At 37.6% G+C, this 16,709-nt stretch overlaps 1 long non-coding RNA gene across 4 annotated transcripts in view; it reads left to right on the top strand.

Moving 5' to 3' along the window:
- LOC144223592 (uncharacterized) overlaps window positions 1-16,709 on the top strand; it is a 462,828-nt gene that overhangs the window by 30,393 nt on the left and 415,726 nt on the right. For all 4 annotated transcript variants that reach the window (XR_013332762.1, XR_013332763.1, XR_013332761.1 and 1 more), the window contains exon 2: window positions 5,827-5,981. This is a non-coding gene — a long non-coding RNA (uncharacterized LOC144223592). The remainder of the gene's footprint in view (window positions 1-5,826; window positions 5,982-16,709) is intronic.

Genomic DNA, 16,709 nt, shown 5'->3' with positions numbered 1-16,709 from the left:
ATATTATTTGGCATACGGATATTCATAACTGAATTCATAGTAATTTTCACTCTTAAGTGTCACAAACTGTTCTTCTTTGACAAGTTTTTTACTCTTTGACCTAAAGTCACCTTTGTCTGATGAAAACCCATGTGTTTCTGCTCTGCTTATGTTTAATAAACCTTTGTCCAGTCATTAACTTTATACTTCTGAATCATTTTCTTTAGGTGTGACTTTGTATGTTTATGTGCTCATACTACAATGTGAAATCTTTTTTCTTTAAGTTTATTTACTTATTTTCAGAGAGGGAGCGAGAGAGAGCATGCAAGTGGGGCAGGGGAAGAGAGAGGGAGAGAGAGAATCTTAAGCAGGCCCTATGTTATCAGTGCAGAATTCAACACACAGGTCGAACTCACAAACCATGAGCTCATGACCTGAGCCAAAATCAAGAGCTCAACCAATTGAGCCATCCAGGTACTCCTAAATCTTTTTATTTAAATATATAAATAAGTTTATATGTATTCATTGGTATTGCAGATATATTTGGTTTTAGTTCTGTAATAATTTTATATTACATTTTCTGTTACATATTTTTAAGTATTCTGAACTGTTTTGTGTCATTATTTGTAATTCTTAAGATGGTTGTGATTACTTTTCTCATAATTACCTTTATCACTGTATATACTTTTAGTTCTCTAAGCCTCTACAAAATATCTTATAGTTTGTCTTCTCTTTGTCCCAACTGTAGTCAATACTGTTAACTTTCTTAATATTTACCTTTGTATTGTCCCTCTCTTGCTTTTCTGGTCACTTTAGATGTTATCCCTTGAGCCCCACCAGCCTCCGGAGAGGCCACCTCCTAGCTTTGCTCAAATTCTGTCTTCCTTCCCACCTCCTTCCTCTCAAGTTAAATCATTGTATTTTTTCTATATCATCTGTTTTTATAATTATATTCTGCTACCTACTCCTGATATTAAAAAATGTCTTTGTTTTACAATCAAATGTCTTCCATGTTCACTGCCATTCCTTTTACATTTCTCTGGTCGCCTCTTGGTTGCCTGGAGTTTTCCCTTGTTGTTTTGTTCCTGTTTTGCCCAAGAAGACCTTTAAGATCAGCTGTTAGTCTGATTCCTTTATACCTGAAGCTCAGCTTGGTCTGATGGATTGAAATTCCTTGGATCCCATTTTATTTCTGTAAATAAGAGGTATTTCTTCATCTCTTGCAGCTGAATGTTGCTGTGGAGTAATCTGAGACCAAGTTGGCTTTTTCACTTTATTAGTGACGTTAGCTTTTTGCCTGACTGCCCAAATGTTTAAGTCAAATAATTTAAGAAATAGCTCAGTGTTGACTGTCTGAGTCACTTTTCCCTGGTACATGATTTAATATGTAAATTTAAGCCCTTTTTTAAGCCAGGAAAATTTCCTTCAGTTGTGTTTTAAAATATTTGTTCTGTGTCATTGTTTCAATTTTCTTCAGAGACTAAATTATGTTTATATTTTATTTGCTTCACCAGGCTTCTAAATCTGTTATTTTTACTCTGTTTCATGTTCCTTTATTCCATTTTCATCCCCTTCCATAGCTAGCATTTTTCACTCATTATTGTATTTATTTTTAAATGTTTTTTAATTTGAGAGAGAGTGAGATCGAGCACACCCCTCCCCACCCCCAGTGAGTAGAGGAGGGGCAGAAAGAGGGAAGGAGAGAATCCCAAGCAGGGATTCGATCCCTGAAACAGGAGATCACAACCTGAACCAAAATCAAGAGTCAGACGCTTAGCTGACTGAGCCACCCAGACACCCATCATTATTTTAATTCCATTTCTTTATTTAATTTTTTAATTTCTATTCTCAATTTCCCTACTGTGGGAAACATTCCACAATGTCCATTCTTCCTCATGCTTATATTTTCCTTCTTCCTCTTATCTTGCCTCTTCCCTTAAGTCTTGTTTTTCCATTTCATGATCTTCCTTTGTAGCTGTGATTATGTTATTAAAATTTTGAGTTTGATAGATTTTTGGTTATTATTTTCATATATTATATGACAATATACTTTCTGTGTGTCGTCTTCTTTTTTTTTTTTTTCTGACAGGAAGTTTTGTTTCTCTTTTTCACTTATAGTATCTTCCATCAGGGCTGGGCCAAGGCCTCTTCTTAGGATGTGTGGTTGAATGAGTTCGGATTTCTTGGGGTAGCTCTTTGCAAGAATTTGGGAAGGGGGAAGAGGGGACAAGGAATACTGTAGCCTCCCAGGATTTGTCTCTCAAAATCTGTGTCCTTTACTGCAAAGGGTGCCAACTGTTTTCTTCCAGTAGAGTCCACTGTGGTTTTGCTGTGAGGCTGTACCTCCTTGACTTTTCTCAACCAAACTGCTGGGCCCAGGAGGGCTTCTTTTTGTCCTGTGCTCCCAGCTCCCTTGCTAGTTAATGTATCCAGGGGACACAATTCTTGTCCAAGGGATATGATCCTCCTGCTATCAGAAGCTGTGTTTTTCTGGATCTTTCTGAATTTATAAAGGCTGAACTGTCTCACCCCTTGACATTTTCCCCACTTTATCACTACATTTCACCCCATATGTAGATTCCATCTGATCCATCTCATCCCATCCTTGCTTAAAATATATATGTCTCCAAATCTTTCCCATGGGCTTCTGACCGCCAGAAAGTGCTTTCTCTTCTGGCTTTCTCTGCTACTTTTCAGCCCATCTGGGAACTTGCTTTCTTCATACTGCACCACTGCTCCTTATGCCACTATGTTCCATGGACCTATGGCCAGTTTCATCTGCTTTATTCTGTATTTTTGAATTTGTCCATTTTTTCTGTGTCCTGGTGAAACATAAAATAGAATTTGCTTGATTTCTTCCTCCCTGTCTCCTTTTCTCCCTTTATCTTTCTTCCCTTTTCCTTCCTTTCCTTCCTTTTTCCTTCCTCTCTCTCCTCGTCTCTCCCTCCCTGTCCCTTCCTCTCTTACTTAGGAATATTCAAGTTAAAGCTAGCTCCATATTGCCTAGTTTGATGTCCAGTGATTCAGTATAAACAGCCAATTAAATCTGGAAGTTTTAAATGGCCTTTTACTATTCAGCACATGCAAATGTAGCCTTTACATCATCTCTAGATACTTATTACTATTTTTAGCCAGCCTTCATGAGCCTGCAACTAGTGCCGCTTCCTGGGGCCCTACATGCAGAAAGCCCTGCACGCAGAAAATCTTGCACTCCGAAAGCTCTGCATTTAATGTTTCATGTTCTGAGGTTTGTTCTCAACTTGAAATTCTTAATAATTTGATGTTTCAATTTGATGTATGCTAAACCTGATGGGACAGTACAACCTATGCAATGGGACTGGGGCCTGGGCACTTGCATTGCCCTGCTCACCACCTTGCTGACCTCCCTGGGACAGGTTCTTGGCTGCTTCCTTCCGCCCTGAGACAAACTGCTGCCTTTTGCCCAGGGTGGTGACCAGGCTGCGTGGAGAGCTGTGTTCCACTATTGCTCTTCACCCATAGAGCACTGGGCAGGTAACTTGGCTGGGATGTCAGCCTCCTTGAATCTAGGTATTTATCTCATTCCAGTGTGAAAGTTTCAATTCTTTTGGGATCACCCATTCTCCATGGGTTGAGTGGCAAGCCACGGGAAGAGACTAATGAGCCCCCCCCCCCACCTCCATCCTGAGGGTCCTGCATTTGCATCTTCCACCAGTCTTCCACACTGTGTAGCTAGCTCTGTTATTTAACGGTTGCAGCTTAGAATGTTGAGGCTAAAACACAGCCACATCTAGTAAGGTCCTGGGCTAGGATTTGGGAGCTTTTAGCTTCTATACTCTACTTCTGTCTAATGTTACCAGAGAGTTTGCACAATCAAAATAGAACAATTGGAAGACAAATGCAGAAATTCCATTGACTATGCTGTCTGCATTTGATGTGCTTTAGATCTATCAATGTTTGTGGATCCCCAACTGTGTATTTGATAATGTATCAGGAAACATGAAAACTACGGACATGAAACATACTTGCCTTTTGTTATTAAAAAGAGAGAAGAGGTACTATGTGTGTGGAGGATTAAAGGAGGTAGAGATGTGGCAAGGGGTTAGGGAAGAAGAGTTGGTGATGGTAGTAAAGATGAGATTAACTCTATTGTTGGGGAGAGTTAATACAAAATGCTAATCAAAGTTTAAAAAAAAGAATCAAATCTTGTAAAGAGATAAGGGATGGCATCATTTGGGGCATCTGATCTAGCTTTTTAAGGATGGCTAAGATGTTGACATGTAGAGAAGCAAGGTATGAGAACCAACAGAGGAGTGCGCATAAAGATACAGGAATAAAACATTCAGGGGTGTGTTCCATTACAGTGGCATTGTGGTAAAGTGAACAAGGTATCTTTAGCTAGAATTGTACTTTCATTGAAGCATTATGAGGTTTTATCAGCTGAATAAGACTTACCAGCACATTACAAACAATCCTAAGCATAATGTGAGCAGGCTTCTTGGGTGATTCTCAAGAATATTGAGTGAAAAGGACTGTCTCTGCCAGGGGTTGAATTGACTGTAGATATTAAAGACTCAGAACTAATAAGATTCAGTTATTAATGTAATAGGATCTTGGTTTTACTAGCAGCATGGTGAAAGCTGAGACAGTTGATAGCATTTAAATTTAATCATCTATATTCATTCATTTAACATATATTAGTAAGTGCTGGATTTTTTGAGAAATACTATAATGACCACATCTTGCCCTCAAGCCACTGGAGGGCAGACAGAAACCTAAAAGGGCAGACAAAAAGGTGGATAAGCATCAAGAAGAAAAGTGGTAAGTCCCTACTAAGATGTGAATAAAAGGCAACATAATCCCAGAGAGTGGAGACATTCAAGCCTTCAAGAACGTCAAAGAAGTCTTCTTCTAGTCTGTGGCATTTATATTGGACTCTGAAGGGTAGAGATTTCACTGCGCAACTATGAGGGAAAGGATCCTGAAGTGGAGGAACAGCATGAACAGAAGTAGGAAAGAAAGGGGAAGTATAGTGAATACTGAGAAATTCAGTTTGATTGGGGTAGCAGTAGAGATTATAGGGAAGATTTTGTAAGGCCAGAGAAACGTCAGGGGAGGTGCTTTTACAAAGTATTCCTCATAGAAATTCTTTCTAGTAATGCCAAATGTATAACCATGCACAACAGGGCAGAACAATGAAGAGCCCTATCTAAGAAAGCAGGAAGTTGTTCAGAATGGCCGTGAACTCTGGAGTGGAAATACCACTGCACTGCATTTCTCGGAAGATGCTAAGATGACACTGCTCCAAAGGAAAATAGAAAGGCATAGATTCTGATGACTAAAATTGTATTTTGCCACTTTCCCTTTATTTTGGTGGTCATACTGCACGCTGTAGATACAGACTTAGAGGATGACTGGTCCAAATTCTCAACTATTCATGTTCTTGTCCAGAAAGAAAATTCCGTATCTGTTCCTGAGAGATAACATGTCCATGTGGGAAAAGAAATAAGAAATAACCAATCAATCCAAACAAATTAGGTTGTAGTCATAACTTCTAACACTTGGTTAAAATTTAATATTACTATTTTTGGCAAATGAAGGTAATAGTTTTTTTAACATATTATTATTTTGCAACTATATGAATTAATAAAACGAATATCTTTGATTTTGGTAGTCTTTTATGGTTTCAAAGTAGGTTCACATCCATATGTTCAATTGCATTCTTGTATCTTCTGAGATCATCAGGGCATGGAATTTTAGCCCTTTTTTTCCATATGAGGATAATGAGAAAGAGATATTAAATGGCTTTTTGAGGAATCAAAAGCTTTTGAGGAGACCAAACAGCTAGTCCTATCTTTTCTGTTGCAGATGTGGAAACAGACTCCTATGGAGAGAGTTGACTCCCGCAAAGACTCCGAGCTAGTAATTGATGAAGTTGGGACTCATCAGCTAGGCAGTTGGGACTGCCTTCTAACTCTTAGACCAGGAAACTTCCCTCCACATCCTACTCCTTCTGAGATCAAGTAAGAGCTTTTCTTTTGATTTCCTCCACGTGACTCAGCAAATACTCAGATTCTATTTCACAAGAATTTAGTCAATTCTATTAGATTTGGTGTAGCCAGTGTGGATCACCGCGGCTTGTTCTGTTCTGCACTCTCCTAAATGAATAAGTTCTTCACCTGCAGAGGAGTGACATTTAAAATAAAGCCAAATAATTTTCTGTTTTTGAAAATGTCAAAGATGATCAGGAATCACTTCCAGGCTTGGAGCTATGGTAGCAATTTTTTTCTTGAGTGACTCTGCAGTTTAAATACATGTGAGTCAATATAATCTGTGGGCCCCTTCTAGTGAGTTGCAGTTTTGAAATTCACTTAATCCCTTGCTATCTTAGAATCAGTATCATGCCCTATATGGGCCATCCATCTAGGCTTACATATATATGTATACGTATATATACATATAACCATAAACACTAAACTTATGTATATGTGTGTGTGTGTGTGTATGTGTGTATACACACACACACATACACATACCATATAATCATTGCAGGCTACAAATCAGCGGTGTACCCAAGTGCTGTCTAACTGCTGGGAGAATTATTTCACAGGATGAAAGAAACAAGGAAAAAGAACACTTTGGTGCTTTACAGGCTTTAGATGGTTCAGATAATTTTGAAAATTTTTCCAACAGGGAAAAATAACATTCAGTTATAGACTTGAAGAAAGGGTTTATAGCTAATTATTTATGACAAACCAAAATGTCCTATTCCCTCATAGGCATCACATGTAGACAATAATTTGGATATAGAAAAGATATTTTCTATATTTCTGCATTCTAGAGAGGATGGTAAGAGCCTGATGAGCAATTGGACCTGTAGTTTCTTTTTTGATTCTCATTTTGTGTGATCTTGGTAAAAAAAAATCTCTATCATGCTTCAGATTACTATTTTTTTTATCATATATGTATGATTTCTGTTTTCAACAAAAGGTTTTTCGGGGCCTGCTAGGTATTGTGTTGTGAAAACTTTATATCTACTCTTTGGTTAACAAACCTTTGCCTTATGATTTTGGAAGACAGCAAGTTTTCGCTTACGCTGTTTACTGACATGTGCACAACTGCTCCCAAGTGCTGGTGTAGGGCGTGGGTCTTCTGAGCGACAAAGCAGTTCTCAGGCAGGGATCAGGTAGTGCAGGATTGAAAGCCAGTCAGCCAAAAATAGCTGAAGGCAGCACCCTTTCCTCATATGTGATGTTTCTATGTTTCCTGTTGTGCTTGCAGTGTATTTCAGCTTATCTGAATTACACAGTTTTCTTTTGTGGGAAGCAGGGGGTTTTGCCTTCATTTCATGAAAGCATATTCATAAATAGTTGAGAAACTTCAGTGTTTAGAAATAACAGCTGGCCTTCTTCACTGGACATGGCCTGAGGCTCTGGCCTGTAGCGCGGCTTACAGAGGCAGAGGTTGGCAGTGGCAGACAAGTCAGAGTCAGACACAGATTTGTGTCCCTGAGATTTTAGGACCCCTTATGGTGGCAAGTGATTGTCCTTTTTGTCTACAAGACAGCTAGAGTGATGAAACTTGGGGGACCCTGTTGTAATAGGCTGTTTTTTTTCAGCTGGTAGTTGGTTCATAGATATCACCTTCCATAAGTGAATTCTATGGGAATGTTAAAAAAAAGAAATTTATTCAAGTAAATACAAGGGTTTGATCCCCCAAATATTCTCCAGGACTTTAACAATATTTAGTAATATTATCAATAGGATCTAATGGAGATTGTGGGATTTGGTGGACATCACAGGCCACAAGGATAACTGGAACATGACAGAAGGTAGTGGAAATAGCTACTATGTGCAGTGTCCATGGAGGTACCAAGAAGCAGCAGATGTGGACCCGGCAAAGATGGTGGTGCCCAGAAAGAGCTGTAAGCATCAGTTGAAAGCAATTCATGCCTGGAAGAAATGGTAGCACTCATTGAAAATGGGTGTGTTCAGTGGGTAACAAGAGTTCCCAGGAAAGGAAAATTAGTTTACAAGATGGAAAAGAAATGGTGGGATTTGTACGGAAGATGAACAGTTTGTTCATGAGATCTCCCTGAAGTCATAATTAGGAAAGATAAGGTGGGGAAAAAGGCCAGTCAAAAATCAGTTATTACTCATTTTTTGCCGTTTTCATAGGCTCTTGATAAATACGGTAACATCTGCATATATATTTATATGAAGATATTTCTCTGTAGCAATATGACATCATGGGAAACATTTGGTCAAAGGACCTATGTTTGAGAAGATCTTGCAGAATCTCTGTAAGATGATCAGAACCTCAATTTTCCAACCTAGAAATTGAGGATAAGAAAAACCCTTTCCTCAGAAGGTGTTGTATGAATTAACGGGACAGATGTGCAAGTCATATGTAAACTCCATTAGGTTATAGAACTTTTGGCTTTCATTCTATTAAATAGTCTAATTTCAGAAATTGTTTCCTCTGGATGCTTTCGTCTTCCTAAACACCATAGGCTTCGTATCATTGGCTGGTACAGCAGTGGTAACAAATAGCATCCTCACTCCCCTCATCCCTAGAATTGGTGGGTTTGGCCTGCCCTGGGTTGCTCAAAGAAGAATTTACTTTATAGCCCTTTGAAAGGAATGTATAACCTTATTATCCACACTCTCTTGGGCAGAATGTTCTCCTGTGGTGGCAGTCCAAACCCCTCATTCTCAATCCCCAAGTGAACCTAGATAACTTTGATTCATTAATAAGCTTCTGGGAATAATTGAGAAGTTTTAAAGGAAATTCATGTTTGTTACTGTGAATTATCATTTAGCATTTTCCAATATCTGCTTATTGAACTTATGTGGGGTGGTAATGTGAGTGGTATAAGGAAAAACATTAGAATAGAATTTGTAAAAGGAGGCATTCTTTTTTTTCCTGTCTGCATAATTTTGAGCAAATATCTGTACCTCTCTGAACCTTGTACAGCATTTCAAATAAATGATTTTCTGTTCCTAATAAGGACCTGTGGTATAGGGGCAGAGGTAACTAAATGGAAACATTGCAGCACAGTGAGTCATGATCTAAGCTTGCTATTTACTCTCGGGCTTTGGGCAAGATTTTTGTCCTTTCTGAGTATCAGGGTTTGGTCTGTTTGTCCTCTGGCTTTAACTGCTTAAGGAGTGGATATTTGCAATCATTTCTAGAATGCTTAGGATTCTTACATTTTAACTCTGATGTGAGCATCTGTGCTAGGTAGAAGAGTGGTGTCCCAGAGATATCCATGTCTTAATCTATACCTTATATGGCAAAAGTAACTTTACAGATATATTATTAAAGACTTTGAGATGGGGATGTTATCTGTGATTATCCAGACAAACTCAATCTAATCACATGGGTCCTTAAAATCAGAGCACCTTTCCCATCTCAGTCAGAGTGAGAAAGCACAATTATGGAAGAAAGACACAGGGAAGGGCATGGATCTTTTCTTAGAGCCTTCTGAAAAGAACACAACTTTGCTGACCCCTGGGTTTTAGCCCAGTGAAACCCAGGTTAGNTTTTACACCCAAATTTTTTTTTTTTTTTTTTTTTTTGGTAATTTGAAAAGGCAGCTATAGAAAAATAATGCAGCATGTATATCACTCATTCAATGAGCACTTAATTTAGCTCCAATATGGACTAGTTACTTTAGAGGGCATAATGAAGGATTGGGCATCCCCAAGGATCTTTCCTTAGGCTGAAGAGGTGCATAGTATGCAAAACTATGATTCAAGGAGGGAAATCAGAGTTTGAAAAGATAGCAAATGAAAGCTCATTAGAAATTGAGAGAAAGGGGAAGTGATCCCCATCTGGGGGAGGACAGGGGAAGAGGTGATTAGGAAAATTTTCCCTTAAGTCGTACTTTTAGAACTCAGCCTTTATGGATATGTAGAATTTGAATCCTACATTTTAAGCCATAGGAATAGCACATACAAAGGTTCTAAGGCCCCAGATCTCAGTCTGGGTATAAGAAATGGTGACTAAGTACCATTTGGCTTAGTTTGAACATGAGAAATTGAATGTTAAGCGGCCATTTTACATTATAATGACTATGAGGCAGAATGAGAAATGTTTCCTATTATGCAAAGTAAAAAAGCCAAATGTAAAATTATATCTGAGCTGTGACTTCAGCTTTGTAAATTATGTCTGTACATGAGCAAAGACTGGAAAGAAATACCAACTGTAACAAAATTTATCAATAGGCAATATTAGGATAGAAACATTCCAGTTAATTCTTCTTTTTTGATTATTATTATGTGAGCAATAGTTAGAAATGCGTGAAAGTAATTTGTGGATGGTTTTATTTTGCAGATATGGTTTGAGGTACATATACATAGCTTAAAATAGAAATAACTTGCACATTAAACTTGGTGGTCATTGTGCACAATTTTTAATTTCTAGGAACCCTGCAAAACAAAGGCAGTCAACAACTCTATTTTCTTTTCAATAATTATTAGCATTTGAAAGGAGACATAAAATATATGTGCAAGGTGTTCCTACCCACAGCAAAAGACTCATCTAAGAGGTAACCATCTGATAGGAAGGACTGATTTTTCATCAGGACATTGTGATGACAAAGCTTGACTATCTACAGAAAAAGTAAAATATGGGTTATTATTTAAATTAAAGAGATGAAATGCAAAGATTAAATAACATTTCATAGAAGCCAGCTTGTGCTCAAGGGACTCACTTATTAGACAGTCTTGTGATAGAAAGTAAAATATATCCATCTCTCTGAAAAGCAATTTATTGCCCACCTCGCTGTCTTGCCAACCTCAGCATTCTCTCAAGGTGGCTGGTAGCAGAATTCATTGTAATAGTATTCATAGTCCTACCCACCTCTATCTTATTGCCAGGATGAGCTAGATTGGTTTGCTGAGAAAAAGGCGATATTGTCAGTGGGCATGACTTATTATAAAGCTGTATACTCATTTGGTGCTTTTACTACATTAGCTTTTTCTGATCATCAAAATGTATGTGTGTGTTGCTATCTTCTGCAATCTCTTTGACTTCACAGATGATGAAAACATGAGATAGAATGACTTACTTGACTAAATCACTAAGTCCTATGTTAGAATTAGAAGGGCACCCAGGAATCATTTATCAAACCACCTTGCTTTACAGAGTGGGAAACTGAGGATCAGGAAGGGCAACACTTTTGTGAAATTTCATAATAAAAGTTAGTGGTAATGCAGAATAGAAATAAGTCTTCCTATTCCCCGTTTGGTATGATTTCTAAGTAACATACAACATTCTTGTTGGAAACACAGATTGGATTAAAGGAAAACAGTTATAAGCATGTTTTAGAATTTTTAAATGGGAAAACTAAGTTTAGTTTGAGGAGAAAATATAATCATGGTTATCTCCCTTTTAGATGGGTGGTAATTGGCATGTTGCCAGAGAGTGGAAACAAGGGGTACTGTTGGGGAGTATTAAGCTGATACTGCTCTGACCGCATGTGCATCTTTATTTTTCTCATTGTACTCAGAACAAAGCATGGCACATGACAGTTACCCACTAACGTTTACTAAAATGATGGATCCAGTCAATGGTTAATAACTGAAATATCTATTGACTTTCTAAATACATTGAGCCCAGTCAAAGACTCTGGAGGGCTATTACAGCATCCAGGTTCTTATCCTCCCAGAAATTGACATCTAGTTGGAAGAACAGAATTTACAAAATAGCAACAAATACTGATGAAAAGAATTCACTTAATTGCAAGCTTACTTGGCATAGTAGTTGCTAAGAAAAGGAATCGAGACTTGATAGTAATGATCAAGATTAATGACTTCAAAGAAAATGAGAGAGCCAAACTGGGTCTTAAAGACAGTGAGGCCCAGGGGGGTTGAGTAAGAAAAGAATGAATCTTGGTTTTTATTATATCACTTTTTCTAGGTTTCTTTTTACAGTGTTGCCCATTCCTTTGGCTCTTTCATGAGCATATAATTTTCTGGCCCCTTAAATGTTGGTATTAACAGGATCTCACCTCTAGAGGTGTAATAAATTTCTTTATTTCTTTAGTTGGAGTTAGGTAACCATCATTTATAACAGAATAAGTTCTAACTCATCTATTGAATTTGCCTTCTTATTTTTTTTAACTTTAAACATGTTTCTGGGAGATTTCCACTGTTATTTAAGATTTAATAATTACCTAAAGGGTGATCACCAAATCAATTTTTGAGCTTGTACTTTATTCTTAGACTTTTGGCAATGTCTAGACACTTTTGGTGAGCAGGGGAGGGAGACGCTGCGGCATCCACTGAGTTGAGAGCAGAGATGTTCCTTAGCTTCTCTCAAGGCACAGGACAGCCCCCGACTCCCACACTGAATGATCCAGTCCAAGCTACCACTGGTGCTAAGATAGGGAAATGCTGCCGTAGAGCCTTTGACTGCTACAGCCATGATGCAGCTGGGAAATCATCAGTTCACCCATCATGTTTTATAAGCTTGAAAGACCTGAAATAGCTAACCTGAAGTCACACAGGAAACTTAGGCCAGGGTCAGAACAAAAGCCCACATCATGAAATTCCCATTTCAGTGTTGCTTTACTCACAGAAAAAGACCCAGAATCAGGCAGCAGTGTGCTGGAGCAGCCTCATTTGGGCTTGTGAGAGTCCATTGTTAAATATTCAGAAAAGTGGTCCCCTCATCAATCACAGTGACTCAGTGTGCAAGCCTCAAATTCTGGTACTTTCAGGGAAATATAATAAAAATTTAAAATTAAATTGCTATAAATGAGTTTTCTTTTTCTATTGGTTTTGTCTCTTATAGGTTAAATTCTGAGTAGGCATTCTTCTGTAAAACAATTATAAATTGTGTTGAAACAGTTCCTCATTTTTGCTAGATTGTTTATTCCTTCATCAATTGTGCTTTCTCCAGTAAATAAAACATGCCTGTACCATTAACTTTTATATCATTAATCTGTTTCTAAAAATGGCCAATTTTTTCTTTATTTGTTCTCTGTAGAATTTTGGCAATGCAACATGAGTTTGATGATGTCACATCTGAGAGATTTCATGAAATGGCAATCAGTGTAGGAAGTGAAGAATGCATTTTTTATGCTGTTTTATCTAAATAGACATATGCTTCTATTCTTTTATGGCATAAATAATTCACTGGCATCTGTGACAAACAGATATTAACCTAAAGCCTGTTTTTGTGAAGTGTAACCAAGCCAAAGGAATAAGCCAACTCTACATTCCCTTTCTATGGTCAAATGTAAATTTTCTGTTTAAAAGGAAAATTTGTCAGTATGAAAAGATGAATGAAATGCCATTGGATTACATTTGGTTCCTTCCTTTTTAAAAGTAGGAAATAGGGGCACCTGGGTCTCTCAGTGAAGTATCCCACTTCAGCTCAGGTCATGATCTCATGGTTCATGAATTCGAGCCCTGCTTTGGCCTCTCTGCTGTCAGTGCAGAGCCCTGCTTCAGATCCTGTTTTCTCTCTCTCCGCCCCTTCCCCACTCGTTCTCTCTCTTTCTCTCTCTCTCAAAAATAAACATTGTTTTACAGTTGGAAATAATGTATAAGGTAAGATGCAATAGGCCATTTTCCTTGATTATGAATTTGACACTCACAGAAGTTAAAGTGACTTAATGTAACTAAAACTGTCTGCTTCTTGTTAATTTCCCTTGCCATCTATCCCTTCATAGAACCATACTATGGCATCAAGAAGGCAAGAGATGAGTAACCCTTTAGGTGTTATAATCTAATCTCTTGATTATATGGAAAAACTGAGACTCAAAGCTAGCAAATGACTTGACAGAAATAGTACAGGAAGGGCTATGCTGCTCTTCCCACTCTCTACTGAAACATCTTGGCACTCATGATATCTGCCTTTTCTGCTACAAGGAAATAAAATTAAAATGTATTCTCATCTACCTTGCATATCCCATATACCTTACTTCTTGTTACCTGTTTACATTGAAGAGCCACAGACCTCTATCTTTTCTTTTCAAACCCAAGTTTGATCACACTCCTCTCTGCTTATATCTTAAGATATGTTACTGACAACTATAAGCTTCCTTGTAGGAAGCATTTGTATTTTCACAGATATTTGAGAGACCCTTAGATTTTGTCTAATAAACTTTATTTTAGAAAAGTTCTAGATTTATAGAAACATTGTGAAGATAGTAGAGAGTTCTCATACACTCCATACCCAATTTCCTCTATCTTCAACATCTTCCATTGGCATAGTGCAGTTATCACAATTGATGAATCAATACTGACATCTTATTGTCAACTGAAGCCTATACTTTATTCAGAATTGCTTAGGTTTTACTGAATGCCCTTTTTCTGTTCCAAAATTCCATCTAGGTTAATATGCTACATTTATTTGTCATGTCTTCTTAGGTTCCTTTTGGTTAAGATAGTTTCTCAAACTTTGTTTTTGAGAACTGTAACAGTTTTGAGAATCAATAGTCAGGTGCTTTTGAAAACACATCTCAATTGGTGTGTATTATGATGTTTTTCTCATGATTAGACTGAAGTGATGGGTTTCAGGAGTAGATTGCCAAGGTAAAGTGCTATCCTCATCACATCACAGCAAGGATATATATTATTAATCTGACATCACCATTGATGTTAAACTTGATCACATAGCTAAAGGAGTATTTATCAGGTTTCTCCACTGTATCATTACTCGTTTCCATGCAGTCCTCTTTGCAAGTAAATCACTATGTGCAGTCCACATTGAAGTAAGTAGGTATATGCTTCATCTCCCTTAAGTTAGAGCATCAGCAGAAATTATTTGGAGTCCTTCTGCACAGTAGATTTGGTCATTCATTCATTCATTCATTGATTTATTCATTATGTCATTTACTTTTATTAGTGTGGACTCTAGGGGTATAATTGAATTGTACTTATTTTGTTGTTCAAATTGTTCCAGCATTGGCCACTGGGAGTTCTTTCAGTGGCTTCTGTGTCCATTATTTTCTGGCAAAACCAGATGCTCCAAGTTCATCTTAATGTATTTCTCTCCCTGGTCCTAGAATCAATGATTTCATAAAGGAGCCCTGGTATCTTTTACTGGAAAACGTCATTTAAAAATGATACTTAAAACCACTTAAATTTTGCCATTTAAATAGTATTTAAAACCATGTAAATTATTTAAAACTTGATATTTAAAACCTAGATCTGTGTACTAATTGTGCTTATTGCTACTGGGATATCATTAGTTCTACGCTCTCTCACCTGACAGAGCCAGAAAATATGTATGTGTATCCTAACCTGTGTATATGTATTTACTGATAACTATTACTCTATGTAACCACCCACATAAAGCTAAATATGAGCTCATAGCATTGTCTCCAACTCTACTCCATTGTCACATGGATCATTCTACCTCCTAATCCTGGCTATCTGTAACTTCCCACTAGAAGAGTAAGACACTTGGCTCCCACCATCCATCATCTATTTATTTAACTGTTAAATTGCAGTATATATGCATAGTGGTTTCAGAGCTATTAACTACGGCATGTGAGAAATGGCTTTTGAAATAGAGTAGAGTGTTTATGTACAGTTCCTTTTGACTTATTCTTACAGAGCACACTCATTCTCAAAGTTACTTAGGTCAGCACCTTTCCCCCAGCCCCTTCAGTGAAGTTATTTCATAAATGCTTTTCCTTAAATTTCATATATTGCTTCACACTTTATACTGTAAATTTCTATGGGTTTTGACAAATGCATAACGCTATGTAGCCACCATTACAGTATCATACAGAATATTTTTATCACCTTAAAAAATTGGTTCTGCTTCACCTACTCAATCTTCTTCCCCCTGCCACTCTATAAACCCCTGTCAACCACTGATCTTTTTATAGATGTCTCCATAGTTTTGCTTTTTCCAGAATGTTGTAGAATTAGAATCATATAGAATGTAGTCTTTGCATGCTGATTTCTTCCACTCAGAAATAGGGATTTAAAATTCATCCATGTGTTTGTGTAGCTTGATAGGTCATTTCTTTTTTATGACCAAATAGTATTCCATTATATGGATATACCACAGTTTGTTCACTCACCTTTTGAAGGACGTCTTGGTTGCTTCCAGTTCTTGGCAATTATGAATAAAGCTGCTATCAACATTTGTGTGCAGATCTTTGTGTGTGCATAAGTTTTTAAATCAGTCGAGTAAGTGCTGAAGTGTGAAATTGCTGAATAATATGTTAAGACTATATTTAGCTTTGTAAGAAACTGCCAAACTCTCTTACAAGTTGGCTGTTCCATTGTTCACAGTGGTTCCTCTCCCTTTCTTCTGCCAGAGCCTAATATTTTCTGGGATCCTCGCAGTGAGAACTTTCTGGTGCTTCTGGGGGAAAAGCCTTAGAAAGTGTGGAGCCCTTCATAGGACTGCATTCCTCAGATTTCATCACTCTTATGCTGGTCCACAGTCAGCCTCCAGAAGCTCATCAAAATGATCACTTACATGTTCCTACCAGCTTAGGGTCCAGCGGCTGGGGCTTGAAGTATGCAGATCTCAGTTGCTGTAACTTTATGGATTTGCTTGTCACTCCAGATTTTAAGGGTAGCACTTTGCCCTGCAACCACAGTTATCTGATAAGTTCAAGAAAAGTCATTGATTTTCAGTTTGTCCAGCTTTTTCTTGTTGACCGCTTCTAAAGGCTTTACATATCAAAGCTGATCCCAGAAGTTCTCCATGATATTATATTCATTCATTATTATATATATAATTATATATATATAATATATATATTTGATCTG

This window comes from Crocuta crocuta, unplaced genomic scaffold (assembly GCF_008692635.1).
Source record: "Crocuta crocuta isolate KB4526 unplaced genomic scaffold, BGI_CrCroc_1.0 scaffold70, whole genome shotgun sequence".
Lineage (NCBI taxonomy): Eukaryota > Metazoa > Chordata > Mammalia > Carnivora > Hyaenidae > Crocuta > Crocuta crocuta.
The sequence above is the reverse complement of the archived record's forward strand: the minus strand, read 5'-3'. Positions and strand labels throughout refer to the sequence as shown.